Consider the following 27,544-nt stretch of genomic DNA (forward strand, 5'->3'; position numbering starts at 1 on the left):
ACCGCCCACCCCACCTCCCACCCGGCGCCCGGTGTCTCCTCCCGGCCGCTCTCCCCAGCAACTTTCCGTGCTTTGTTCCCCGGCTGGAAATGCTTTACGGAAGCGTCTTGGACAGGGTCTCCGCCAGGCGGCAAGAGCTCGGTTCTGAGATGTGTTACGTTCTCATCTCCCCATCAATTATGGATGGAAACAAATAAGGAAGAGTCAATTTTGCATGAGCCCCTTCTCCTGCTGCAAGAGGCGTCCTGCAGCCGGGAGGGAGCCGCCGCTCGCGCCGGCAGCCGCTGGCAGGGGCTTGGTGAGGAGGAAGGTAGGGAAACTTTTATTTCCCGTCTTGACAGCGGCGGTGTTTTTCCCTGGTCTGCAGAAACTGACACAGCAGCCGCCTTTCTTGGGTAATTTAGGAAGGCTTGAAGCTTCCTCTGTCATGTGTAATTCTTGGATTGAAATGAAAGGTCATAAAGGACTTGAAAGTGTGGACGAGAATTGGGTTTGAAAAATTTGTGTTGCATCCACTCTTGGGACCACTGCTGTCAGGTGATTGTTTAAATCCTGAACTTGTTAAAAGGCGAAATGTCAGGGAGCTGGCGGGTCTGGGGGTGTGGAGGGGGATTGAAGTCCCGGTATGAATCGCAGCGTTTGAGGAACTTAGGGCAGTACTCCCTGTTCTGGGGTGACCAGTCGGTAACTGATGTTACAGCATCCTGAGCCCTCAGCGCCGTCAGCTGGGTGATCTTACACGGAAGGCGCAGCACATCATTACTATAGATATATAGACTTCGTCAACAGTCATTGGACCTTCTGTCTGCCACTACAGCGGGGGCTTTCCTTTAAAAATAACTGTGGTGTTTCCTGTTACTTGGGGTGAAAGGGCAATGAGTAGGACGATTTTTCCCCAAAACTTCTGGCCATTAAGAATTTTAAGTCTGTAGTAAAAATTATGGGTGCTTTTTAAGGTTGCCCTTCCCCCTACTTGATATTTGGAACCATTAAGTGAATTCTTTTGTTTATTCCAAAGCTGAAGTCCCAGGGAAAGGTCTAACATTTTTCTAAACTGGTTTGATCTCTGTCCCTTAGAATCGGAAAAATACTTGTTTGAAGAACCTTTTCAAGGTTTCTTCCTTGTAGTATTAAGAAATCTCATCTCAGACCGCTGGAGGGAAGGATTTTACTATCCTTTGGTGGCTTAAAACAATAGGTTTTGATACTGGTTTACTCATGCTGTTAAAAAATAAATCCCCTTACTCTCTTAGGTGTCTAACTCAGGAAATTAAGTTGTGTGTAGTCATGTTTAATGTAGTGAGTGACAGGCATATTCTGTCAAGCTGGCAGATACTACGCAAACATTTACTCTGGCTTAGATAAATAGAAATTGCCAGATAAGCCCTGAGGTTTGGGTCTATATTACCATGAACCTAAACATCTAGAGATAAATAAACCATAGCTCAGTCATAGCTGAGTTTTTGTTTTTTGTAGTAACTGTCTGTGCTTTGTTTGGTTTAGGTCTCTAGAATGTACTTCCAGAAAGACAGTTAAATAGATAACCCTAAGGCTTCCAGAATGTGTTGTTGAGCAGACTATTTTCTTCCATTGGCACATTTTGTTAGATTAACAACCAGCAACTATTTCTTACTGCATCCTACAGAATATTCCTACCTGGCCTTATTTCTAGTAGGGATGCTATATCGATAACCTTTTTTTTTTTTTTTTTTTTTTTTTTTTTTTTGGAACATTTCTGTGATTCAGGAGAGTATGCCAGAAATATTGTGACTTCTTCATCACCGACAGCTGGTTAACTTGAGTTTGATTTAGATTTGTGGGCATTCTGCCCTCTTCCCCTTCTTTCTCTCTTTTTTTCTTTTGGTGCCCTTTAATAGCACCATCTGGTCATGTCTCCCCTGGTTTGATGGGTTGATGGATTTGAAAGATGGCTGTGATGTAAATCCGTTAGTCCTTAGAGTGAGGGCAAGTTAGAAATCCAGAAGACTTCAGTTCTCTTGCTTGCTGCATGCACAGAAAGGCTCTGTCCAGTAACTGTGATTGGGGTAAGCAGGCCCCTACATCAATGTCGGGGTTTCTATTGCTTGAAAGGCCACAAGCAAGTAAACAGGAATCAGAACCTTGATTCACAAAGATGGCCATAATTGCTAAAGACTTACTGAAACTGGAGAAGTTCTTCACTTCTTGCTGCTCCATCATAATAAACCTTGGTAATTAGCTTAGTCATTGTTCTTGCATGTGAGTTTCACTAAGATACAAAGAGTGAAAAATGCATCTGAAATAGGGTCATTTTTCACCCTTTTGATGCATTTTATACAGAGTTAAGAGCCTGGCTGAATGCCGAACCATTCGTAATGTAACCACAGGAGGTGAACTCTTTCCTTGGCATATTGCGAGATAAAATATTGTCTTTTATTTTAATTAATAGACTTCAAGCCTGCATATTCTAGATGCCTTTCTAGAGGAAGCAAGAAGCAGTTGGGGTATGCCAACCAGGCAGTATTTATTGAATATTTATCATTTGCAAGGAGCTGTGCTAGCCAGTGTTCCAACACCAGGTGAGCCAGATATGTTTCTCTTGTATTTTCAATTGAGCAAAAATAAAAAGAAATAAAGGATGGGAAAACAGACCTTTTGAGAAGAAATGTAGATATGCTCCTTTCTTTAGAAGTGTAGTATTTTATCCTAGAGATTTTAAAGCAAGATTACCCATATCAGATAACTTGCAGTGGTGCAGCCTACCTGCCTTTAACACTAGTGAATGATTCAATGTACTGTTAGTGTAATTCATGCATTGAATCTGTCCTTAGAGTGAGAGATCTCACTTTCTGTGGCTCATGTGAATGGAGACTTAGTGTTAATATCTGTCAAAGCTAGTGTCTTAGGTTGCCGCTGATTCTGTGAACAGCTGCCAACTTCCAATTGGGAAAAAAAAAAAGTGTTCTGATTTATTCCCATGACACACAGAGAGAATAAAAATCACATAACTATTTTAAACATACCATAACGCTTTCTAGTTGAGGTGGCTATGGTCGGGCGGAGTTTTCCTCCTCACACCCTGACAACACTGGCAGTGCCACTGACAATTGAAGCTGCTTGCATTTCTCCCAACAGGAAAACTACTAGACGTTCTTACTTTGAAAAACAACCATTTATGTAACCAAGGGCGATCAAATCAGTGGTCCACACAGATACCACATGAGGTGTACTTATTTCTCAAACTTTCCTTTTCTATTAAGCTTTTGTTAACTCACCCAGATTAGCATTTTAACAACCCTGAAGTGAACTTCTGCCATTCTCTCTACTTGGACACAGTATGTAGATCATCCATCATCCTGTCCTTGGCTACAACAGGCTGCTGGCTCCATCACCATTTGGAGCTACATGGAATCCATCCGACTGTGAACAGCACAGCTGGCTACAGCAATTTTTTCTTCCACACCACTGGCAGTATTGTCTGGCTGTGGTAACTAAAGTTAACACCCAGAACGGGAAGTTTCCATTGTTTAGCAACCTGTCCCAGGCCCCTCATCCAGTTCTGGGGTCGCACCTGCTGAAAGGCCCTGCTACCTTGCAATCGCGTGTTCCATTTAAAAGGAGGCTTGCCCCAACCTTATACCACCGCAGAAAGATTCTTGAGGCTTGTAAGATCAAACCACCAGAATCACAGAATTAGAAGGAGCCATTCAGCCACCACTCATCTTATACCTTCAGAACTTAAGTCTACTTGAAAAGGGGAAGAAAGGAATGAAGTAGCCTTCAGCCTGTGATCCCAAATGACTGAAGACAGAAAAAGACCTACCTAGTTTCTTGGTGAACTGAGCATGTTATTGCTATATCCCTTTTCACAAAGAACATGTGATGTACCTAAATATGGGGCCCGTGTCTACTAGTGCCCAATACTTTCTGTTGCCATTTTTTTGTTTTGTTTTCTTCTTTTTACTCAATAAGATATCTGTTATAGTGGCCACTGCTTGTTAAAGCAAGAATAACATGAATTAGCTGGCTACATCTGTAGGTTCTGTTGCCAAACTTTTTTGTTTGGATGTTTAAACTTTCATAATTAGGAATCTAGTTTTTGGAGATTGATGTGTCAAGGGGAGACTGCCTCATATTGGGTGTGAGTTAGCATGTAGTCTTCGCTCCATAACATTTACTAGTGAAATCAGCCACAAAACATCTGAAGGATGATGGTGATGATGATGGAGGCTGAGGAAGAAGAGGAGAAAGCAGCAACAACAATACTAAACACTTGATGTTAGCTTACTAAATTCTAGGCACCATCCTAAGATCTTTATATTGATTATATCATATAACCCTCAGACAGCTCTGTAAGGTGAATTATGTTATTATCGCTGCTTTATTGGGAAACAAAGTGAGGTACTGAGAAGCTGTCATTTTCCTGAGGTTACACAATGGAAAGGTGGTAGGGACAGGGTTTGAACTCAGGCTTCCCAACATCTCAGCCCACTTTTTCACTGCTGCGCCGGATTGCTTCCAAGAACACAGACCATCCTGCAATTTTCCGACTTCCTAATATTTCTGACATTTGTTTTTCAATGAAAAAGTCATGATTTGGGGGAAGATTGCATACGGAGTGAAATGATACGTACACTGTGGATATGCTCTTGAAGCACCATCTTTTTTCTAATCTAAATCATATTGTTATACTTTTTAATTTTTTATTCCGATTGGCCATATAATTATTACACACCCTTCTTTTCAAGCATCCTAGAATGGTATCTTCTCCCACCATTTTTCTCCATGTTAGGTTTTCCTGTCCAAGATTACAGTGGCATAGGACAAATGGCAATATTCATCACTCTCCACCAAAAAGTGCTTCTGCGTCCGGGTGCGATTGACATTCATTTCCCTGATCTTGGCAGGTGAAGATCCATGACGTATCTTTGTCCCATTTCCCGGGAGTATTTATGGGCCCCATCAGCAAAGACAGTGAGAGCTGCAGCTGTTCAAGCGTTAGTGACACCAGTATGGAAAGTGTATTACTGAAGTTAAAGTCTCTATTAGATTGTACTATACATTTTTCTTAGTTATGATGGAGGGAAAATCTTTCAATCTATGTGAGTAATCACATACATTGTTGAGAAATTCTCTCTCATGCATCAGCATTACTTTTTGTTCTTTTTAATTCAGGATCTCTATGAGAGGAAACAAAGGGAAATACGCATGACCACTACACATAATACTGAAATGTAAGGTTCTCAACATATATTTACAGGAAGGAATATGGGTTTTTAAAGCCCAATATGTTGGTACATATATAATAAGGCCTCAGGAAGATCTGCAATTACTTAGCCTATTATTGGAGTCTGTACTTAAAAATAACGTCAGGAGATTCTACTCAGCTGAGGAACTGGCACGTAAGAACCAGAGCAGACGAAGCTCTTTGAGAAAATAACACTTCCACTCCCCAGGAGCAGGCTGTCAGCAAAGCAGGGACTGAGATTCCCTCTCCATTGGCCTACGCCTCACTTGTTATTATAAGGGTCTTTGCAAGCTTTGTTTTGGTCTACAGAATTGTCTTTATTTATCAGTAAGTCCTCAAGCCTCCTCTGGGTAATTGGTGGATCAAATAAAGATGTTTTTAAAAGCAACAGAGGGAGAAGAGGAGGCAGAAGAAGGAATAAAGAATGTTGCAGTTGTTCTTGCCATTGCTGGCACTAACATTTGTTCATTCGGCTAACTTTTACCCTGGGTCTACTCTGTACAAGTGGCTACAGAGCAGGAGAGGGCTCAAAGAGGTGCATCACACAATTCCCGAGATCAGGGATCTCACTGAGTGCTGTAGGAAAAACAAGGTGTACAAATAGCTGAAATGCTGTGTGTTTTAAGTGCCAGAAAAGATATGCACAGACTTAGGGAAATCGAGAAGAGTGAGAGGTTATTTCTGGTGAGGGTGGTCAGGGGAGGCTCTGTGGAGTCACTGATATTTGAGCTGGTTCTTGAACTAGGTAGGATTTGGACAGGTGGACAGTGAAGGGTGGTGGGGGAGGTGTTGAGAGGGAGGGAATTCCAGGCATACAGAACAGCTTAGGCAAAAGCTCAGGGGTTGGGGGGTGGGGGTGAGGGTCTAGATCAGTTGTCCGTATTTACACCCTTACCTACGACAGACTTACAATTCAGGTGTGAAGAGGCAGTTTGCCATACAATCCACAAATATTTATTGAGCATCTCTGGTCTACTATACTTAGCCATTCAGCAGATGGCCCTACGGCTTAAGCCATCAGAATGAATAGGATCAATCTTGTGGCAATTCACTAGATTGCTCCGTGATCAGGACTAAAACCCGCACATCAGCTGCCAACTGGTTCAGTGATACACATGAACGTTGCAAGGAATAAGATGATTTGCCTCAAATTACCCAGCATCGAGTTCCTCTCATAGAGTTGTTTAGCAGAACCAAACTGGAAGGCTGTGGCTTCATTGGCTTCATCTTTTTTCTTAAACTTGAAAAGGTTCTAGACACAGATTCTATAATAAAGAATATGTTGCATATGTATATGAGGATTTTTGGAGGGGAGATAAGGGAATGTGAAGATAGGAAGTGGAAGACAGGACAGACACATACTGAAACCATGCTCATATGAATTGGACTCTAGTTGCTGCTTAGACTGCAGGTTCTTTGAGGCTATATTGCGCGCTCATCACTGTAAGTTAGCAGAGGGAGTGACACGTAGTAGATATGCAGCAAGTATTTTAATAAATGCACTAATTGAGTTTAACTTTTCATTACATTGCAGATATAGCTTATCATGGCTGGTAAACTGAAAGGAATGAGGTTGGAGCTGTGACAGCCTTTCCTAATAGAGAAAGGGGAAATGACTTGGAATGTTTTTAATACTTTCTTTTGGAAAATTTCATTTTAGGGTTCCCAGGGGGAAATCATACCTCTTTTAGGGCCTGAGTCTTCCAGATAAACTCATCTGCCACTAAGGGTCCCCAATCCCCCACTTTCCCACCTCCCTTTGTCCTGCCATACTCAACCCCCTCACCCAAGGTAACCTGTTTGGACATTAGAGTTTCTAAGCCATCATTAACCCTTTGATTAACATAAAGTATAATCAATCCATGGTTAAGTTTAATAGTGGAGGTAATAAGCTTCATGAGAGGAAAGACCAGAAGTTCTGTGTGGTATAAGTATGCTTATTAAAACACATAATAAAGGAAAAATAGAATGCAAACAGTTACATTAGGGAATGATCAAGTCAATTGCTTTGCCAAGAATTGCTCCAGTGGTTCAATTTTCCATGGTATATTTAAGTCTGTTACAAGTTAATCGTTATGTGACAGACAGTCTTAGAGACGAATCTTAAGTCTGAAGAATCACTGCCAATTAAAGATCAATCAGAAATTATAAAATAGGTCAGTAGGGAAAAAGGATTAAGCATATACAAATTCAGTATTGGGAACTTTTCAGGAATATTCAAGTGACATAAAGCAGAGAACCTGTTTAGTTTAGTAATTGGTCTGGCTCCCACCCAGTTGCTTGTCGAAGTGAAGGGCAGCCTGCCTCCCCCTGCGCAGAGCACACTTGCCTACAGACAGGATCTAAAATAAACTGGCCTGGTTCAACTAGACTAATAATAACAGCTAGCACTTACTGTGTGCTTACCATGTGTGGTGGCACAGTGCCTAGCACTTCAAATATGTTATCTAATTTAATCCTCTCTCTACCTCTGGGAGTATGGGACTAATGGCTAACCAAGAGCCAACATATATTGAGTGCTTGTTATGTGCCTGATACACTTTTAAGAACATGTAATAAATTGTTTGATCAGCATTCTTTGACATGAGTAATATTGTGATGAATATTCTCATTTTGTAGAGGAGGAAACTGAGTCATGGGTGATGAAGTCATTTTCCTAGGGTCAAACAGCTAGTGACTAGTGGAACCAGGGAACTTGGACTCATGATAAGCAGTGTGAGTAAGAACATGAGCTCTTAGAGTCTGCTTGTTGTGGGGTGTGAGTCTTGGAGTGTGACTCATAAGCTGTGTGATCTTGAACAAATTACATCACCTCTCTGAGACCCATTTTCACCTTATAAAAGGTGGATGATGATGGTAGTACCCACCTCCTAGGGGTATGGTGAGACACAGATGAATTAATATTTGAACAGCACTTATAATAGTGCTTGGCATGTAGTGAGTGCTATAAATATATCAGTGTATATTAAATAAAAATAAATGCAGGCTGGCTTCAGAGCCTATGCTTTTAGCCCTTGTACTGTGCTATCTTTTCACATGTGATTTTATCCCATCTCTTTAACTAATATATGTACCTTGAGGCCGGTTCCACAACAACTACCCTGCACTCCCACTCAGTATACTTGCCATATATTCAGCCAAACTGGAAAGGGGAATTTGGAAGGAGAGGTTCAGTGGACTGGAGATTTTACTCTAGACTTTGGTACCTTTTTGAAGATCCCTAACCCCGAGGTCAGCTGTTTCAGAATTGTGGTGACAAAAGCCTGGCTTCCGCTATTGGTTCTGTTGAAGGACAAAACATCAATAATTAGCACATGTTCTATGCTGGTGGCCCCAGGGCTGTTAAAAATGTGAATAATGTCATAAACATTTAAGCACACTCCTGACCATCTCTGTCATCACCCACATCTTCGATCTCTACCAGTGGTCTTCAAACTTTAAATTTCATCACAATCATGTAGGGTTAAAATGCAGATTCCCAGAGCCCCAACACCAGTGGGTCTGTTTTGCTGGAATGAAACCCAGTAGTCTGCATTTTTAAGGAACACTTCAGGTAACTTGTGCCCATGGTCCCTTCACCACATTTTGAGAAATGGTGCTTTAGTTTAGTCAGAGCTCCTCAAACATCAGTGTGCCTACAGATGGCCTGGCATCTTGCTAAAATGCAGATTCCCATCCAAGCAAAGTGCTAGACCTCAGGGTTACTGTTGGCAGGCCACTCAGTAGTAGATCTCAGACCTCTTGCCTACGGTGCGAGGAGAATGATTATGAGCCAAAGACATCCCAGCTAGCTCATGAAAGACTAAAGAAAGTAATAAAATCTACTCAGAGCTAAAGTGGCTTCCCCCGCTCCCACCCTCCCAGTTTGCAAAAGATCTTTATAGCGAACAGAAATTATGAAAGAAAAAGGGCACTCACTTATTTCTGCTGACTGGCCTATATCATTTCATAAATGAAGTCCTGGGCCAGTATTCATAGCAACAGTTTTTGATTTAATGATAAACTGAGATAAGGGTAATCAAACTTCATGCTTCAGGGCATAAGGTGATTGCCTGCTGCGGTCAGGATGGAATTTTTCCTCTTGTGCTTTGCACAATTGACTAGATGCATTAGAGAGAGTGCTCAAGCCGTGCTTGGAAGAGCTGGAGGCCCAGCAGAAAGCTCCGCTGGCTAAGATCATATGGGAAATGGTTTGGGTTGCAATGAACAACCCCCTTCATCATTTGGCTTTAGCATTTTTGTGTCATATTAAGATTCTGTGTACTGTATGTGTGTATTTCTCTAAGCCACACAGTGAAGCTGGGAGCATACTGTATTTGGAAGCAGATGCCCTGTACTCCAGCCCTGGCCAACAGAATGAGCTTCTGAGTTACCCAGGGAAAGCACTCCCCACGTGGAGACTCAGTTTCCTCACCTGTGGATGCCTTATTGACCCTGCACAATTATAATGAGCATTAAATAAGACAATATGGATAAAAGTGCTTCATAAAAACCAGAGAGTTGTTGCTCTAGTGAAAAGTATTATTATGATACAATGAAATATACTTTATGGAATCACTTTATTATAATCAGCCATATATAAATTCATACTCTGTGTGGTGACATCATAAACATAATGACAGCAAACATTTATTGAGTTCTTAAACTGTGCCAAGCACTGAAGTTTTGTTTACATTCTCTCATCTAATGCTCATGTCAGCCTTTTGGAGCACATACTTTTACCTCCCATATTATAGATGAGGACACAGATGCTCAAGGAGCATCTCTTAGCTTCCGATCGCTGTTGTAATGAATTTCCACCAACGCACTGGCCTAAAGCCACACAGATGTAGAATTTTGGTTCTGGAGGTCAGAAGTCTGAAACGGGTTTCCCTGAGCTAAAATCCAGATAGCGGCTCCAGGAGAGAATGTGTCCTTGCCTTTTCCAGCTTCTCAAGCTGTCTTCATTTCTTCAAATGTGACCCCTTTCCTCTATCTTCAAAGCCAGCAATCCTGTGACTGAGACTTCTTCCGTAGTCACTTTTCCCTCTCCGACCCTTCTGCCTCTGTCTTCCATCTTCAAAGGACTCTTGTGGTTAGCTTGGGACCTTTCAGATAATCCAGGAATCTCCCTATTTTAATATCCATTACTTAATTATAGATGCAGAGTCCCTCTGGCCATGTAAGGCAGCATATTCACCCATTCCAGGAATTAGGGCATGGACATCTTTGAGGGATGTGGACGTTATGCTTCCTCCCACAGTGAATACCTTGCTAGGAGCGTGCTGCCAGAGTCAGAATTCACACCCAAGGCTGTCCGTTCAAAGTCCACCATCTCAACTACTCACTATAAACCCTTCAATTTAATCAGTGAAGGAAACAATAAAATTATAGAATGTGAGTGGTGAGGAAAGCCCTGTTGCTTTGAGAATAATCCATTCGGGACTTTTAAATATAATCATCATAGTATTAACAACACAAACATTGACCTGATGTTCAAGTCCTGCTTTGTACCAAGCACACTACGTGGAGTCATTCATTTATTTCTTCTCAGCATGTATATTGTTTATCCAATTAACCAGATTTACACGGATCCCTGAATCCATTTGTCATTCACTGGATAACTGAAGGAACAAGGAGTATTTGGGGGGCCAAGGGACCACTTTGGAGGTCTATAGGAATGTGTTTTGATGGAACTACTACTTCAGCAAAGGGTAGTTGAAGAAGGATGGCAGGGGCAGTTGGGCCATCATTTTCTGGCTCTGGCACTGCCCCTTGGCAGATTGGATGGGGTTTGTCAGGTGAGACCAGCCCACTCCATCCGCTGATAGCCAAGACCATTTCCAGCCTGTGAGGACTGATACCCACAGAGACCAATCAGACAATCAGGAGCCTGTGTTCTGCTAGGTTTCCGAAGAACTGTAGAAAGTTATCAGAGATCCCTCCCTCACTCACTCAGCCATCTTTCCTGCTCTTCTCTTCACCACACACTTAGCTAATCTCTGAGGTTTAATGTAATTTTAAAGTTCAAAATGTGTGCTCATTACTGAAAAGGCTGTCAGAGCAATTTGAAAAAGGAGTAGGAACACAGAGCTGAGAGTCTGGAAAAACACAGCCTAGCTGAACTGTTAGACAACCAGATTACCTGTGGACAAGGACTGGCCTTGCTAGCCTTAGTTTTCTCTTTAGAACAAAGAGAGGTGGTGATGGGCGGGCGAGAGTCTATATGACCTCCAGAGTTCTTTCTAGTAGTAGGATCCCTTCATGCTATGTTTATCTTCCTATTTTTAATCCCCTAGGCAGTACAATCAAATACCATGCTGATTTTAGAAAATATGAATCTACTTCATGAACCTGCATGTAGCTACCCTTAAAAAGAGACAGACACACAGATAGTCCAACTTCTCAAATTTATTATTTCCATTTACATTTTATAATACTTTGCCCTTTTCTTTTGGGATCACTTAAACTTCATTGCTGCTAATATAGTTTTTAGACTCAATTTTCAGAAATACATAGATAATATTTTCAGTTAGCAGTAATTGCACTTCATTTAGCTCTCTGGGGTTGATGCGTTACCATTGCACAATTTCCCAGTAATTTTCAGTTATATCCCCAAAGAGCCACCCTGCCCCTCCCTGCCGCTGAACACTTAGAACTGAGAGGGCAAATGAGTTTCAAAATAGAGAGCCAAACCTGACTTACTGGTAGTGACTGTTGCAGCTTGTGCTACAGAAATTTGTAGGCCTGCATCCAAGGTCAAAGAGAAAGAGAATGCCTTCATAGATTGGCAAAGTGTTCTATGAAAAAGGGAGAGTGTATGGTAGCCCTCAGTGAGCATGGTCTTTGTACAGGTTGATAAGTGTTTAATGCAGATGTCATCTGAAGTGATGTCCCAGCTAGCTGCAAGAACAGAGCTTCAATCATCTGATCCATGGGAAGGCAGATAAGTAGCTTCCAATGCATTAAAAAAATTGGCAATTATTACTTTACCCAGTTCTTGCCATTTGATTTATTTTGTTGCCTTTTTCCTCAATTATTCCTGCTATCTTTAACCATCAAAGATTCAAAATATATGGTAAATGATTGTGCTACCATAGATATCACCTTCACTACACATATATGTATATGTAAGTATGTATGTTTGTCCATGCTATACATAGGTGTATGTAAATATAGACATATATAAAAATATAGTACACCACACAGAGTGCCCCTACAGAGATTTTAAATGATAGCCTTCAACGTCAGACAGACGTAGGTTGGAAACCCATCCTGTTTGCTTAACAGATTTGAGAAATTGGGTATATCACTAGACCTCTGAGTCTAGTTTCCTTTTCTGTAAAATGGAGGAAATATTCTTAAAGAGATGTGATGTCGGTTCAAGATAATGCATGGAAATTGACCGTCACAGCTCCTAGAACACAATAAGGTGCTCAGTTGTGTAGGGTTTTCCATTGTTAGTATGCTTTGGACTACAAGTAAGAGGAAACCTAATTTAAAATCGCTTAAACAATTAGGGTCTTATTAAGTCACATAAGAAGAAGTCCTGAAATGTGGTTGCTCCAAAGTTGGTTAATTCTTTGGCTAAACAAAGTCATCAAAGACTCAGGTGTTTTCCATGTTTCTTCTCTGCCATTCTCAGCCTGTTAATCTTCTCCTTTGCTAGCTCGTTTCGTGTTCCTAGTAAGACTGGTACACTCCAGGTGAGAATCCAACAGATCAAGAGACAAACTCTCCCAGGAAACCTTTCCTAGTAACAGATATCCCCGGGCTCTCATTGGATAACATCATGTCACCTGCTCGTGTATGAAGCCTAAAGCAGTCTTGGGCAGCGGAATGGGACCACCTCAGTTGACCCAAATGGGAGAGATTGGCTTACCAGTGGATACATAAACAAAATCACCATTTTGTTATAGAGAATTATACATTGTTATTTATACATATTACCTACACGCAGTGTACATTAAACACATTTGTGAATGTGCTCAAAGTATTCAAAATTTGGTGTTTGGCCGGCAATATTTTTCTGCATGATTTGAAAATTTTGCATACTTGGAACAGAATTTGCATTTGATTAGGCAATTTAAAAAATAAAAGATACGACATTGTAAGAAAATGCTACAAAAATGTAGGCAGCATTCATAAAACGATTTTGCTTTCACTATACTTCCATATTTTTTTTTGCTGTAGCTTCTTTTAAATGAGAAATAAGATACCCCTGCCAGATTAACACTTTGAAACATCATAGTAAACACGAGCCGTAATTATGAAGGCACTTTTATCTCTTGAGAGGTGGAGACATAAACGCTAACTCGATTCTCTTCAACTCTGTAAGACATTTCATGATTATAAATTCACATTTTCTCATGGTTCCTACTTCAAAAAGCTCATTAACCCTTAAAGCTCTAAAGTTAAAGTTTTGTAGTATTTCTGTTACATGTGATTAATTCTGTATCTACTGAGAACAGGTACCCACTCACTTTTTTTTAATCCTTCTTATCACGTAATGAAATACACTGTAGACTACCTGAGTGGAACTCCTGGCCTGGCTCCGAGTCCTCCTTCACCCTGTCCTGTTTAACCTCTTTTCCTGGTACAATAATACAATAAATCAGTCCTAAGACATCATAAAATACGGGTGAGGAGGCTCCTCCTTTACCTCTCCTTGTACAGCTGATATTTCTTTGCAAGAAGCTGTAAAAATTAATCACCTAGATTTTCAATATTTGAAATTTCTACTTTCAGTGTTTTATATTGCATTTTTGTTCACCAAGGTAAAACTTCACTCAGGCTTTATTGAATACAAGTCTTGTTCCTTAAGGGAAAGCAGTAACCCTTGCTTCACTACTCTCTCTATATTCAGCCTGCACAATTTTCCTTCCCAACTGTGCATCCTTGTGAGTCCAGAGAGTCCGGAGTTCAAATTCTGAGTCTGCCACTTAACCTCACAGAGCCTGGTTTTCCTCACTGGAAAATTAGGATAGTATTTCTACCAAATAGGGGTGTTATTAGGTCTTCAGGAGGACATATATGCAAGGCACTTAGCATGGTATCTGACATAAGCTCAGTAAGTTATAGTAGTTTTGGTTTTTATATTTACTATTTTCAAATCAAGGATGTTTGGCAATATATGAAATATTCTTTATGAAAGGCTTATGGATTTTATACATGGATTGGTTCCTCCCCCAGAAAATGTATTAGCATGGCTACTTCTAAAAGCATAAAGAGACAGAGAAAATGTAAGAACAATTCTGCATGTGGCATTTCTTGAGCCCATCAGAGCACAGAAGCAACACCACATATACACACGGCCACTCATTATTGAAGCTGATTCTGGAGACTTGTTTGTGGTGGGGTGGGAAGGTTTATCATGTTGTGAAGTGTTTTCAGATGATGAATTTTGGAACTTAAAGGATGGACTAAGTACTCATAGTAACTTTCTGGATTAGCTCAACCTGACCCTCAGTCTTAGTAGTAATTTTTAAGATGCTTCTAGGTATAGAATCATCTTACTCACTTATACATTCATTCATTTATCCACGCAGCAGATAATTTTAGAGCATCTTCAGTGTTCACAGAGCTTTTCTTCCCCTTTGCCTTCAAAGCATCAAAGGCCAGTAAATCATGGAACAACTACATGCAGCATCAGTTTCCTGGGTATGTGACCTGCAGCTGCACTTGGTCCCATGCTTGGAATGTTCTGCTGTCGCCATCTTGAAATCCTTAATTTTTTTCAAACAAGGAGAATCCCATTTTTATTTACACCAGGCCCTGCGAATCACGTAGCTGGTCCTGACTTCTCCTTTTCACCAATGACATTTACTCTGTATTGAGCTGAGTAAGCAGACATGAGTTGAAAAGAACCACAGACTTTGGGTCTTGAGTTTCCACTGTGTCTCATACTCAGGAAGCTACCTAATTTCTGGCCCTTGGTTTTCTCAGCTGTAAACGAAGGCAGACTACACATGGTCTCCAAGAATGTGGCTGGTAATCTTGATACCTCAGGAGAATAAGACACAGGTAAAATAATACCAGGCCTGGGTCTGAATTGTAAGTATGGTGACTCTACTTTCAAAACTAGAAATTACGGGGATTATGGGAATTATGGGTCCAAAATAAAAATGGAAATTAGCACTCTTCTTGAGAAAGTTGAGCTGTGTAGTTGAAATCTTTGACTTCTAGCCTAGGCCTACATGCAGTTTGGTGGTTTTTAAAATATAAAATCAAATTGATTGAGCACTGGTATTATTCTGCTCATTTCATTTAGATCTGTCCTTTCTTTTCTATAGATTTTATGCTAATTTCCCAGGGGAGACTTAAATCACTCCTGTACTTTTGCCACACTTAAAAAAAATCTATAGCCAAGACCTTAAAACTCTAATATACAAATATTGACATCCCTGAGGATCTTCTGATTTTCAGCCCAAGAAGTTTTGTGTGTTGGGAGATTATAATAAAAAATATGTTGCCAGCCCTCTGGCATGGGTGCTAACCAATCAAAACAGACCCCACAATGTGGTACCAAGTGATTGGCAGCCCTACAGTCTTACATGTCAACGATAACTTTTAGAGAAGGCACTACAGTATAGTCATCATGGCCCAAATATCTGTTCTCCAGTGACCCAGACTCTCCAAGATACAAGAAAGAGGTACCACTAAACACAGTGAGTCTGTATTTATTCAGTGTGGGAACCAAGATCTCTCCTAGTTCAGTCAGCTTGCACCTCTGCAAGCATTGCTGCAAAGTGCGTATTAAAAGTTATAGCTCTTCAATGGCAGACACAGACTTCAGATACACTTGTTTTTCATCAACTTAAGGTCATTGACAAATGGAAAGGATAAAAGACATTTCACAGAAAACAAACAACTTCAAATTAACTGAGATTCTGCAATCATTTTTAGATACACCTTCAGTTCTGCTTGAGGCCATCATTTCCTTGAGCAAATTTGAGATCACAAGAGAATGCAATGCTCAGAGTGTCTCTAATCACCCGCCTAAACATTTGCATCATTAAGTTAGTCTCTGCACTTCTCAAGCCTGCTGTCGGCCTGAAGAGATGGGGAGCTTTTCCATAATGGTAAAAGTCCACAAACAACTCCAGTGTAAGTCACGGTATCAAGCCAATTAAGATCAAACCTGTGACGCTTAGTTCTACACATTTCACCACTTAACTATTAAGCAATTTTTACTTTGACACTAATCAAGAGGTGTTAATGCAAATTCTTTTAAACAACTCAAGTGATTTAGGGTATGTGTAAGAGACAGAAGGAGAGAAAGGGAATGATTGTCTTTTCTACTTTCCAGAGCTATCTTTGGGCCTCTTAAAATTCGTTATCCAGTTTGTGGGGTTTGTTTATTTATTGACTTAGTTTAATTTAATTGTATTTAATTTATTTTTATTTTATTTTGGTGGAGAACATGCTGACTCGAGTCTGTTGGTCTGTTTTATTGTGTCGCAGTAGGCTGTTTAGCTTAGAAGCCTGCTAAGAAATGAGGGAGTTTACATTTTAGCTCCCAAGCCCCTAATGGTTGGCTAACTAATGTGTTTACATTTGTATTAGCATTGAGTGGGCTGATCTGAAAAGAGCCACAGAGATAAGAGAAGTCTGATTCCTTGTTGCCCTAGCAGAGGCAGAATTGCAGAATCACCCTTATCTGCTATGATTATCTTATGACTGAGAAAATGCTCAATGTGACCAAATTTTGAAATAGATTCAGTGTTCCAAGCAGCTATTTATCTTCAAAGTAAAATATAAACAAGTCATATGTAGAAATTTGTTTGTGAAAACACAGATTTACTGTTTTGCTACATATTCAGATAGGAATTTACTTAATGCTTAGTTTGTCGCTTATTTGGATGGTGGTGATGTAGGGTGATGACTCCAGCAAAGAGCAAGAAGGCTGGCACAGAAAATGTCCTTCCTTCCTGCTGTCATACACACAGGACTTTAGGCGGGATTTTGGAATTTAAATCAGCCAGGTCTTCATTCTCCATTTCCCTGTGCGTGTTTTAGAGTTGAGGAAGATCTTAAATGCCAGTATTTGAACAACTGGGATACAAATGTTTTTGGCTTTAAATATTCAAGTACACAATTGCAATCAGTTTTTTGTTTGCTTTCACTGGTGTAGACTTGACCACTGAGAAGTTTAAGCCAGGTTTTCTTTCTCCTGTGTGACTGTAATTTTAACTTTTAATACAAAAGACAATCCCTGTAATACCAGCACCAAGAGAGCAGCAGTGATTTTGAATTGGCATGGATCTTTGTGAAATTCAGATTAAAGTTCACTCTAAAAATAGCAATTGCTGTTGCTAATTTTACTTTACCACTTTATATTTCAGAAGCTTAGGAAGGAAAAAGTAGGAGGTAGAAAGGAAAAAGTAGGAGGTAAGAAGGAAAGAGGGAGCAGAAATTATAATATGCTAATTTAGCTGAAATCTCTTAATTACCTTCGTGTTTTCTTAGCGTACACCCACAGTACAAATTAAACAAAACATAATCAAGGACTTGTTCTCTAGGAAGTTATCCTCTAGAATAAATTACATATTCCAAAAATCATATCCCATAGAACCCCAGTACTAGTTCTTGATTTTATTCAACAGACAAACAATAACTGTCTTCACCAAGAAAAGGAGCTGTTTATTTGGATGGAAGGTAACTTAATGTTTTTTAGTGGAGCATCTTCCCATGCTCCCTTTTTTAAATGTTAAAAAAATTATAAAGTATTACTTTTGAAGGGGAAAAAATCTAAAATAACTTACATTTTTAAAAATCTATTTCCTTCTAGTGTTTGTCTGTCTATATGCATCTCCGGTTTTATAAAGTTGTGATCAGTGAACATACAACCTTATATTTTGATTTTTTTTCGTTCCTAGTATTGCATCATAAGCTGAAGATTACTGGTTTTCATTATTATTATCTGAATGATTGCATCATATTTCATGAGGCTAGTGTAATATACTTTTAACTACTTCTCTGTGTTTACAATTTTAAGCTGTTTCCAGTTTGTTCACCATTATAAAATAAATTTCATTTCTTTCCTTCCTACTTTAGATTATTTGCTAAGGGTAAATAACCAGAAGTAAAATTACTGAGTCAAAGGTTAGTTTTGTAAGTGTGTGTTGTGTGTATGGGAGCATGTGTGTTACACGTTGCCAAATTATTTTCTAAAATGATTGTACTGATTTACCCTGCCATGTGCAATGTATTGATTTCATCCCAACTTTACCTGTATTAAGTATTATCTTTAAAAAAACAGAAGCTAATTTCACCAGTGTAAAATTGTACCTCCTTTGTGACAATTTGAATTTCTGGTATTACTATCAAGAAGGCTGATTTTTTTTTTTTATTTCTTCTTAAAGAAAGGGGGGATACATGTGCAGAACGTGCAGGTTTGTTACATAGGTATTTGTGTGCCATGGTGGTCGCTGCACCTATTGACCCATCCTCTAAGTTCCCTCCCCTCAGCCCCCACCCCACAAGAGGCCCTGGTATGTGTTGTTCGCCTGTCTGTATCCATGTGTTCTCAGTGTTCAACTCCCACTAATGAGTAAGAACATGCAGTGTTTGGTTTTCTGTTCCTGTGTTAGTTTGCTGAGGATGATGGCTCCAGCTTCATCCATGTCCCTGCAAAGGACGTGATCTCATTCCTTTTTATGGCTGCATAGTATTCCATGGTGTATATGTACCAAATTTTCTTTATCCTGTCTATCATTGATGGGTATTTGGGTTCGTTCCATGTCTTTGCTATTGCAAATAGTGCTAAGAAGCCTGATTTTTTAAGACTGGGACAAGACATTTTAGGGACAAGTTTCTACTGTTTGACACATAGAAAAGCAATCTGAAGACTATTACTAGGGAATTGTCATAACATCTGTATTCTGACCAAAGACTCTCTGTTTCCCTGCAATATTTCTAGCTCTGACAGCTAATTTCAATCTTCAGCTGGACTGAGAGGAAAGAGCAAAGGAAGCAGGATTTCAGGATTAAGAGAGTGCTGAGGGGATCCAGGGAAGGATTCATTTACCCAGCCACCTAAGAAACCATCCCACAACCTAGTGCTTAAAACTACCACGATCATTTGTTTAGCCCTGAATCTACAATGTGGGCAGAGCTCAGCAGAGACTCATCACTACTCTGTGTAGTATCAACTGGGGTGGCAAGGCCAGTGGGTGCGGCCTATCAGCTCAGGGCTCAGCTAGGGCTGAGAGCTATAGCCTTAGTTCCTCTCCCTGTGGGCCACTTCATGAGGACATCTTCACAAGCACTTTGACTTTTTCATACTTCAGTAGCTGGGTTCCAACAAGTGTCCAAAGAAATAGAAAGTGGAAGCTGCCCATGTGTTAAGTCCTGGGCCCCAAACTGGCATAGCATCACACCACCACATTCTATTATTCAAACAGTTGTAGCCCAGAATCACAGGGAGGATATATACACCCACTTCTGAATGGAAACAATATAAAAAACACTTAGAGACTGTGTTGTGTTTATAAACTGCCATACAGAATTTTCAGCCCTTTGAGAAGCTGAAGAACTAGATAGTTGGAGCACAGTGGACTAGTAGATATTCTAGCACCAACCCCCCCCTCTGCTTTCCAGAGTCCAGGGATGGGCTCTCCATTAACCTAGTCTACCTTTTCCCCAACAAAGAATTCAGCCAACTGTCTCTTGGACTGACTTTTGCACTATGGGGAATCTGCAGTATTCCACCACCCCTTGCCCACACAAGCAATCAGGTTCAGGGCTTTTAATCATCTGTGTAGTTGCTCTTTGCTATTAAGATAGATTTTAGAGGTGGGTCTGAGCGTGTGATACATCTCAAGAAGAATAATGACATTAGGCATATTTGGTCCATGTACACTGGCAAGATGCTTAACTTCTAATGTGTTGACAGCCATATGTATGAGAATCCCGCCTGATTGCTGAGTGGGTGATTTAGGTGTCTCTATTACTAGGAAAAGGGAAACTATTTGAACTGCAGTTTCTTGGTCCAGTCTTCCAAAGAATATTCCAAGAGACAATTTGGAACATAGAAGGAAATATTGAGGCTGGGCGTGGTGGCTCAAGCCTGTAATCCCAGTACTTTGGGAGGCCGAGACGAGCGGATCATGAGGTCAGGAGATGGAGACTATCCTGGCTAACACGGTGAAACCCCGTCTCTACTAAAAAATATAAAAAACTAGTTGGGCGAGGTGGCAGGCGCCTGTAGTCCCAGCTACTCGGGAGGCTGAGGCAGGAGAATGGCATAAACCCGGGAGGCGGAGCTTGCAGTGAGCCGAGATTGCACCACTCCAGCATGGGCGACAGAGCGAGACTCGGTCTCAAAAAAAAAAAAAAAAAGAAGAAGAAGAAAATATTGAAATCATCAGAGTGGTCTTCAGAAAAGGTTAGAATATGACAGGGCAGGGGACACAGCAGAGAGGAAGCATAATGAGGCTAATAATAATGTCAACACAATAACCATAATAATAGCAAATAATTGTACTTATTTGCATAAGTTTAAGTTTTCCATATATTAAGTCTGCAACCCTGGAAATAACCATTTTAGATAGGTTCAGTTATTATCTACTTTTAATAGATGTGAAGTGAAGTAGCTTTTCCAAGATCGAACAGCTAGCGGGTGGTGAAGCCAAAATATTCATAAAGTAGAGCCTGCTTTCCCATTGGTTTATATGAGGGTGCTTATCCTCCAGTGTGGTGAGAGGATGACCATCATCCAGGAACTCCCAAGGGTTTCGTGCATTGCCACTCCTTTTTCAGCCATTTTGTGGGGTTGGGTTACAGTGTTTTTGTGGATAGTTGAAAATAGAAAGTAAAAAACATGGCCAGGCATGGTGGCTCATGCCTGTAATCCCACTACTTTGGGAAGCCGAGGCAGGCGAATCACCAGGTCAAGAGATCGAGACCATCCTGACCAACACGGTGAAACCCTGTCTCTACTAAAAATACAAGAAGTTAACTGGGCGTGGTGGCACACACCTGTAGTCCCAGCTACTCGGGAGGCTGAGGCAGGAGGATCACTTGAACCTGGGAGGTGGAGGTTGCAGTGAGCCAAGATTGCACCACTGCACTCCAGCCTGGTGACACAGCAAGACTCTGTCTCAAAAAACAAAACAAACAAAGAAATGTAGACAAGCCTTCTAGAGATAGAGACTTGTCTTCTGATGTACTTCTCCCTCATATCCACTCTCCCTGGTCAGCCAGATACTTAAAAGAAGGGTTTCAAAGGGAGCCTCTTTTTAACTTGGAAGGGTCCAGGAGCCAGTGGAGCGAGCCGTGGGCCCTCAGTTTATTTCCCATCTAGAGCACCTGAGCAGGGAGGTACCCAATATACTCTTTTCGCTGACGTTGGGGTAGGTCCCCGCTGCACCACTGCCCTGTCATGCCTGGAAACAAAGGCTTGATGTTAGGTCTAGGATGATAAGGAAGAGGCCTCTGACCACTGAGGAACCTTAACTTCAAAGATAGAAAGGTAGGAGGAAGAGGTGGAAACCAATACCGAAGACGTAGGGAGACAGGATCCTCGCTAGCCCCCTGCATGAATCTTCTCTTGTATTTGACTTTTTCATAGAAACTTTTACTTATTTATTTTTCTGACACAGTTACCTGCTAGACTATTAGTCTAGAAGGGGGAAATAGTGCTGTTCATGTCTTAAAATAACAATCATAAAATCAAGCTAAAAAACTGTGACAGTATTCTTATCTTAATAAATTCTTAAGTTCTCTTTCTCCTCTCTGTTCCTTTTAGTCTGTGTTACCTTTTTCTGCTGCAGGGATTAAGACTACAGACATTGGAGTCAAACAGATTTAAGCCCCATTACTTAGTTTTGTGACCAAAGGCAAATTACTTCATTTCCACATCTGCAAAATAGCACCAACCTCCTAGGGGGTGCTTAGCATAATGCCTGGTGCTTTGTTAGCATGCAACCCTGGCTTGTTACAATCAGCTCTAATTTTCCAGTCTGTGACATCTACATATTACACCTAATTCCAGGTGTGTCCCATGAAAACAAAATAAGAAGGCCGGGCATGGTGGCTCACGCCTGTAATCCCAACACTTTGGGAGGCTGAGGCGGGCAGATCACCTGAGGTCGGCAGTTCGAGACCAGCCTGACCAACATGGAGAAACCCCATCTCTACTAAAAATACAAAATTAGCCAGGCGTGGTGGCACATGCCTGTAATCCCAGCTACTCAAGGCTGAGGCAGGAGAATTGCTTGAACCTGGGAAGTGAAGGTTGCAGTGAGCCGAGATCGTGCCATTGCACTGCAGCCTGGGCAACAAGAGCGAAACTCTGTCTAACAAACAAACACACAAACAAACAAAAACAAAATAAGAAGGTTAGCAAGCAAACTCTCTTCTCTTAGTAGAGCAAGCATGTGAAATATTTTCTATTTGGGCCTGGGAAGTTATTCCTACTAACAAACCATAGATCCTGCCTTCTAGGAGCTCACAGTCTAAAGAGGAAGACAGGAGGTAGATGAGCAATTCTACCCACTGTGGCAAATCCACAGTAGAAATGGATAGAGGGTCCTGCGAGGAGAGCAGAGAGGGGGATGGAGAAGGTCTCAGAGTGGCCCTGGGTCCTAAGGATGACTTGGAATTTGCCAGTCAGAGGAGCTGCAGAAGGTGTTCCAGGCGCAGAGAACAACAGGAGCTAAGGGCAGGAGGCCTCAGCTGAGCTGGCCACTCACAGCGGAACTGCAGCAGTAGAAATAAGGTTGTGAATACTGATTTGAGCAAAAGTGTAAGCGATGTCAGTATAGCAGGGTGATGCAAACTGCAACTAAATAAAGCAGTGATAATAATACAACTTCTTCACACTTGTATAGCACCTTTACAATTTATAAAGTATTTTTACTCACATTTTCTCACTTATCCCTTTAAAAAAAAAAACCATGGTGAAAGAGGGAGTCAGCAGATGCATCCTTACCTCATCTCAGAAGAGGTGAGGTAAGGAGGGAGGTGGGAGCAGCCAGCAGTGCCTTGCTGCACTGGAGGGATCCCTCCTGTCCTTCACACTGGCCTCCATTCCCTCTTCTCCCTTGGGCAGCTTGGATGCTGCTGAAAGACAGTAAGCAGAAGGTATAACCGACCCACTTGAGATAAAGCCTGGGGCCTGGGGATTGGTGATTAGCGCACCTCATAAACCAGGCCAGGCCTGTTGGCCTGGGGTTGTGTTTGTGTTAATGGCTGCTTCTACTTGTTGAATGTCCACTGATCTGAAGGCTGTCTGGGACTGTCAGCACACATGACATGAAAGAGGCGGCTCTGCCTCTCTACCCAGCTTGGAGTAGATGCAGCCCCTTGGGAAGAAACCTACAGGTCCCTCCAGTTCTTTCCCCCAGTCCTGCTAGAGCGCCTTTCTTACTCTGGTTGTAATGCTACCTTGTCCCTGTATCCTTCATACAAAGGACCCCACACCCTTTGTGTTTCCTGGTTTTATAATCCTTTCTTTTTTATCAAAGAGCTGCAGGTCTCTATAGTGAGAGTAGGTGGGGAAAAGGAAAACCAGTCACACTTTTCCCTCCAAAGATAATTAGGCTAATTTCTCTCAATCTTTTCACCAATGTTTAGCCTGTTTGCATGTCTAAAGAAAGCAACATTCTTTTTTCTCTATACCTCCCCAGGATGCCTCCTGTGATTAGAATAGAATTTGGGTCTCTAGGTCCAAGGCATTGGTCAATTTAGGAAATGGGCCAGACAATATCACTGGCTCACTGCTAAGTCCTATATGTCCTTCCCAACAATTTCAAAATCAAGGGAAGCCCAAATCTCACTATGGTCACATCTGCAGCTGCAAGGGCAAATGCCTACCAGAAATACTGCTGCATAATTTAATGCTTAATTTAATAATTTAATGCATAATTTAATATGTTGGTGTGTGTGTCTGTTCATTACTGATGATCGTGGATGGCCTGTCATTAACAGTTCACCATCAGTGGGTAAAGGGCTCTGGGGAGATTTTTCAACTTTTTTTTTCCTTAAGAAGGCACAGGGTCTCACACAGAAATTCATTCAACAAAGAACTATTAAAACCCTGTGGACTAACCACTTTTTTGGGAGTTTATTTATGGACATAAAAGACAGTTTCTGAACTCAAACCTGCAGTGCGGGGGAGTAAGTTCTGAAAAGAAGGAAACATACTGTCATGTGATATGTGCTCTGATGAAAGTGAGCCCAGATTTTCAAGGCCGAAGAAGGAAAACAAGGAAAATCCTGGTGGGAAGTGATTTCTCATGAGGAATCAGTCATGAAGAGGAAGGGACAAGAAGAGCACTCCAGGTAGTGATGGGGACAGCACATCCAAAGGCAGAAAGGTAGGAGAAGCTGCGTTTGCACTGGAATGAGGGGGTGCTTTACCATGCCCGAAATATAAGGGTGTTCAAGAAGTGGCATCCAAACGCTGTCCTCTGGTCCCTCTTGGCCTCATGGTTGTAAGACCAATGCTGAATGTCACTGTGGAACCTAGTTTTGATTTTTGTCAATGCAAATCCATTTTGAGCCTCTCTGAGATTAGCCGTGGAGGTCATAGAGCAATGGACCTGGAGACACATAACCCAGAAGCCTCTTATCAGCAGTATGACCTCCAGCAGTTCTTTAACTCCTTGTCTGAAAAGCATCTATTTACTAATTCAGCAAATATTTGCCAAGTAGATAGTGAGTTCCAGATGCTATGGTGGGTAATAAAGATAAAGTACAGAACAGACAGACATGACTTCTGTTCTCCTGAAGCTGACACGAAGTTCAGTGGAGAAAATAACTTCTGCCCTAAGCCTCTTAAGGGCAGCTTTAAGAACTAGAATAGATCAAACATATTTGCTTTGAAGAGCGTAAAACACTGTAAGTGAAAAGCTCTTCCCCCAAACCCTGGTCTAGGCTGAATATCGATGAGAGCTAGGCACCCCAGTCCCCACCCACACACAGAAGTTCATTAAATCTCAGCTGCAAAGTACACTGGGAATGCAGAGAGGGGCTAAGAAACCATTCAGAGGTCCTGAGTGTATGTGAACTGAGCTTCCCACAGCACGTCGTATAATTTAAGAAAGAAACTGGATATGATCTGTTGGCCTGTGGGAGCACCTCACCCCTCGGTCCAAGAAGGCTCGAGGAGGCACTTAAAGGCCGTATTTCCCAAGGCCACATGGTTGTGGGGGAAAAGTGCACCCTCTGCCATTTCATCTGGGATGCCATCAGAATGCCAAGTCCACATTCGTAAGTGCCAGCGGAGGCTGGGTCGCTGTTCGAGGCATCAGTCAGTTTGTAGTACAAAGCCCATTTGTGGTTCGGCGTCACAGATCAGAGGCAGCGATCGCAGCGCTCTCCTGTCTCAGGGTACAGAGGGAGCACATGCACTTTGTATCCTAGGCAACGGCAATGCTACAGCAAAAAACTTAGACGTGTGAATTGGGAGGAATTTTACTTTGAGTAAAGAACCGTTTCCAACCCAGGCACCAAACTCAGAATCATAAAATGTCACAACTTGGAAGGGGCCTTGGAGAGCACCTGTGTTCTCATTGTATAGATTGGGAAACCGAGGCTGGAAGAGGCAAGTTGGATTTCTCACGGTCTGTCGGATCCTTAGAGGCTGAGTTAAGAGTAGAACCCAGATTTTTTACCTCCCTGTTATCTCCAGGTGTGTTTAATGTCTGGGCTAATACTAACATCCTCCCAAGGTGATTCATAAGGAAGGTGAGAGTAAATGTAGATAAGGGTAATATAATAGTGTTTGAAGCGTAATTATCTCTGGCATTAGAACCACACACCCTTCCTCAAGGTTGTACCTTTTGCCTTGAACAGGCTTCCTGGTACTCACCTCGTCTAATAGTGATTTTTATGGTGCTTACCACGTGCCAGGATCTCTGGTAAACTCTTTCAAGAACTCCTTCAGTCCTCAGCAATTCTGTGAGGCAGCTGCTAGTATGATCCTGTCCCCAATGTACAGGATAATGGAGGTACCAAGTGGTGAACTCGCTCACCCAAGGTCAGATCACTGGTTGCGCAGCAAAGCTGGGGCACCTACCTGGGTAGCCTGGCTCCAGAGCCACGTTCTCTGCCCCATACTCCACTGCCCAACGCTTGTCAGGCTCCATCCCTGGCAGCAGCAAGGGCTGAGTTTGCTTAATACCCTCTTGGTCTTGCATCAATTTAGTAAAAATTAGGAACTGAGATTTTAAGAACTTGCGTGGATTGACCTAAACTCCCATTTTGCCTCTGTGGACCCAGAGGTTTCAGAAGTTCATAGTCCATCAGATACGGAGCCTAGACAAAAGGCTGCAGGTAGGCACAGGTGCACTGACTCAGGCTTAGCCTGGGCCTTTCCTGAGCTTCGCAGGACATAAAATTCACCTGGGCTGTTTATTAATCTCATTCTTGGTCACAGCTCCATTTTTAGTCCAGAACTATCAAATGGAACCTAAATGATCATGGGCCACATTTCCATCAGTAGGACAAAATATATTAAAAAATAATTATTTTGTAATAATTATAAACTCACAGGAAGTTGTAATAATAGTACAGAGAGTTCCGTGTCCCCTTCACCCGAGAAGTACATTTTGAAAAACGAGTTAGGATTGACTTACAGAATCCTGATAAGGTTAATGCTCTAGATCCTTCTGAGCAATCAGTAATCTTTCTTTGCATTTGTTAGAGACGGCCAACTGTTACTGTACTTTCAAATACACAAGGCAAATATTAATACAAAGGCCTTATTTTTGGTGACCGAAAACCAAAGGACTTGGGACTAAAAATTTTTGGCTTTTAAAATTTCACTTCTCTTCCTCTGGGTCATTAGAGTTTTAACCCTTCTGAAAACTCATCACCAACTGTTTTAAAGCATGACATTACCTGAGAACCTCTGATGAGGCACTTTGCAGAATATCAAGCCTGAAGACATGAGCCTTTTAAAATAGAATGAAATCTCGTTGTTGGCAGTGAGGCTAACATAGATCATTGAACTCTGTTGTGACATCTGGGTTCTGCACTGGCTTCACCACTCCTGGATCATGAGTCCCTTAATTTATCTGCTTGTCCTTTGTCAGACAGGAATAGGAGCAGCAGCCCATCCTCAGCCCTTCTTTGCCAGGGTATTCATTTCTTTGAAAGCCTGAAGAGGCTCCATGGAGTACATTGAAAGCTATGGCTATACGGTGGTTGCATCAGACAAGTCATTAGCATCAGAACAAATATATTCTACTTCTGTCATCCCAGCCCAAAGGGATGCCAAAGGGCAGAACCAGGCGTAGACCCAGGCCCTATTATCCTGAGTAGAATGTCACATGCAGGCCATATGGCAGCCTCAGCAGGTCATCCGGTAGAATAAGCCAATGTTCCACA

At 41.6% G+C, this 27,544-nt stretch overlaps 1 protein-coding gene across 7 annotated transcripts in view; it reads left to right on the plus strand.

The window, feature by feature from the left end:
• SEMA6D (sema domain, transmembrane domain (TM), and cytoplasmic domain, (semaphorin) 6D) overlaps positions 1–27,544 on the plus strand; it is a 585,902-nt gene that overhangs the window by 530,639 nt on the left and 27,719 nt on the right. For 5 of the 7 annotated variants that reach the window (XM_011928556.1, XM_011928551.1, XM_011928554.1 and 2 more), the window contains exon 1: positions 1–310. The exons of the other annotated variants lie outside the window; for them this stretch is intronic. The gene's annotated coding sequence lies outside the window, so the exon portion shown is untranslated. The remainder of the gene's footprint in view (positions 311–27,544) is intronic. 7 annotated transcript variants of the gene reach the window in all.

This window comes from Colobus angolensis, unplaced genomic scaffold (assembly GCF_000951035.1).
Source record: "Colobus angolensis palliatus isolate OR3802 unplaced genomic scaffold, Cang.pa_1.0 Scaffold78, whole genome shotgun sequence".
Classification (NCBI taxonomy): domain Eukaryota; kingdom Metazoa; phylum Chordata; class Mammalia; order Primates; family Cercopithecidae; genus Colobus; species Colobus angolensis.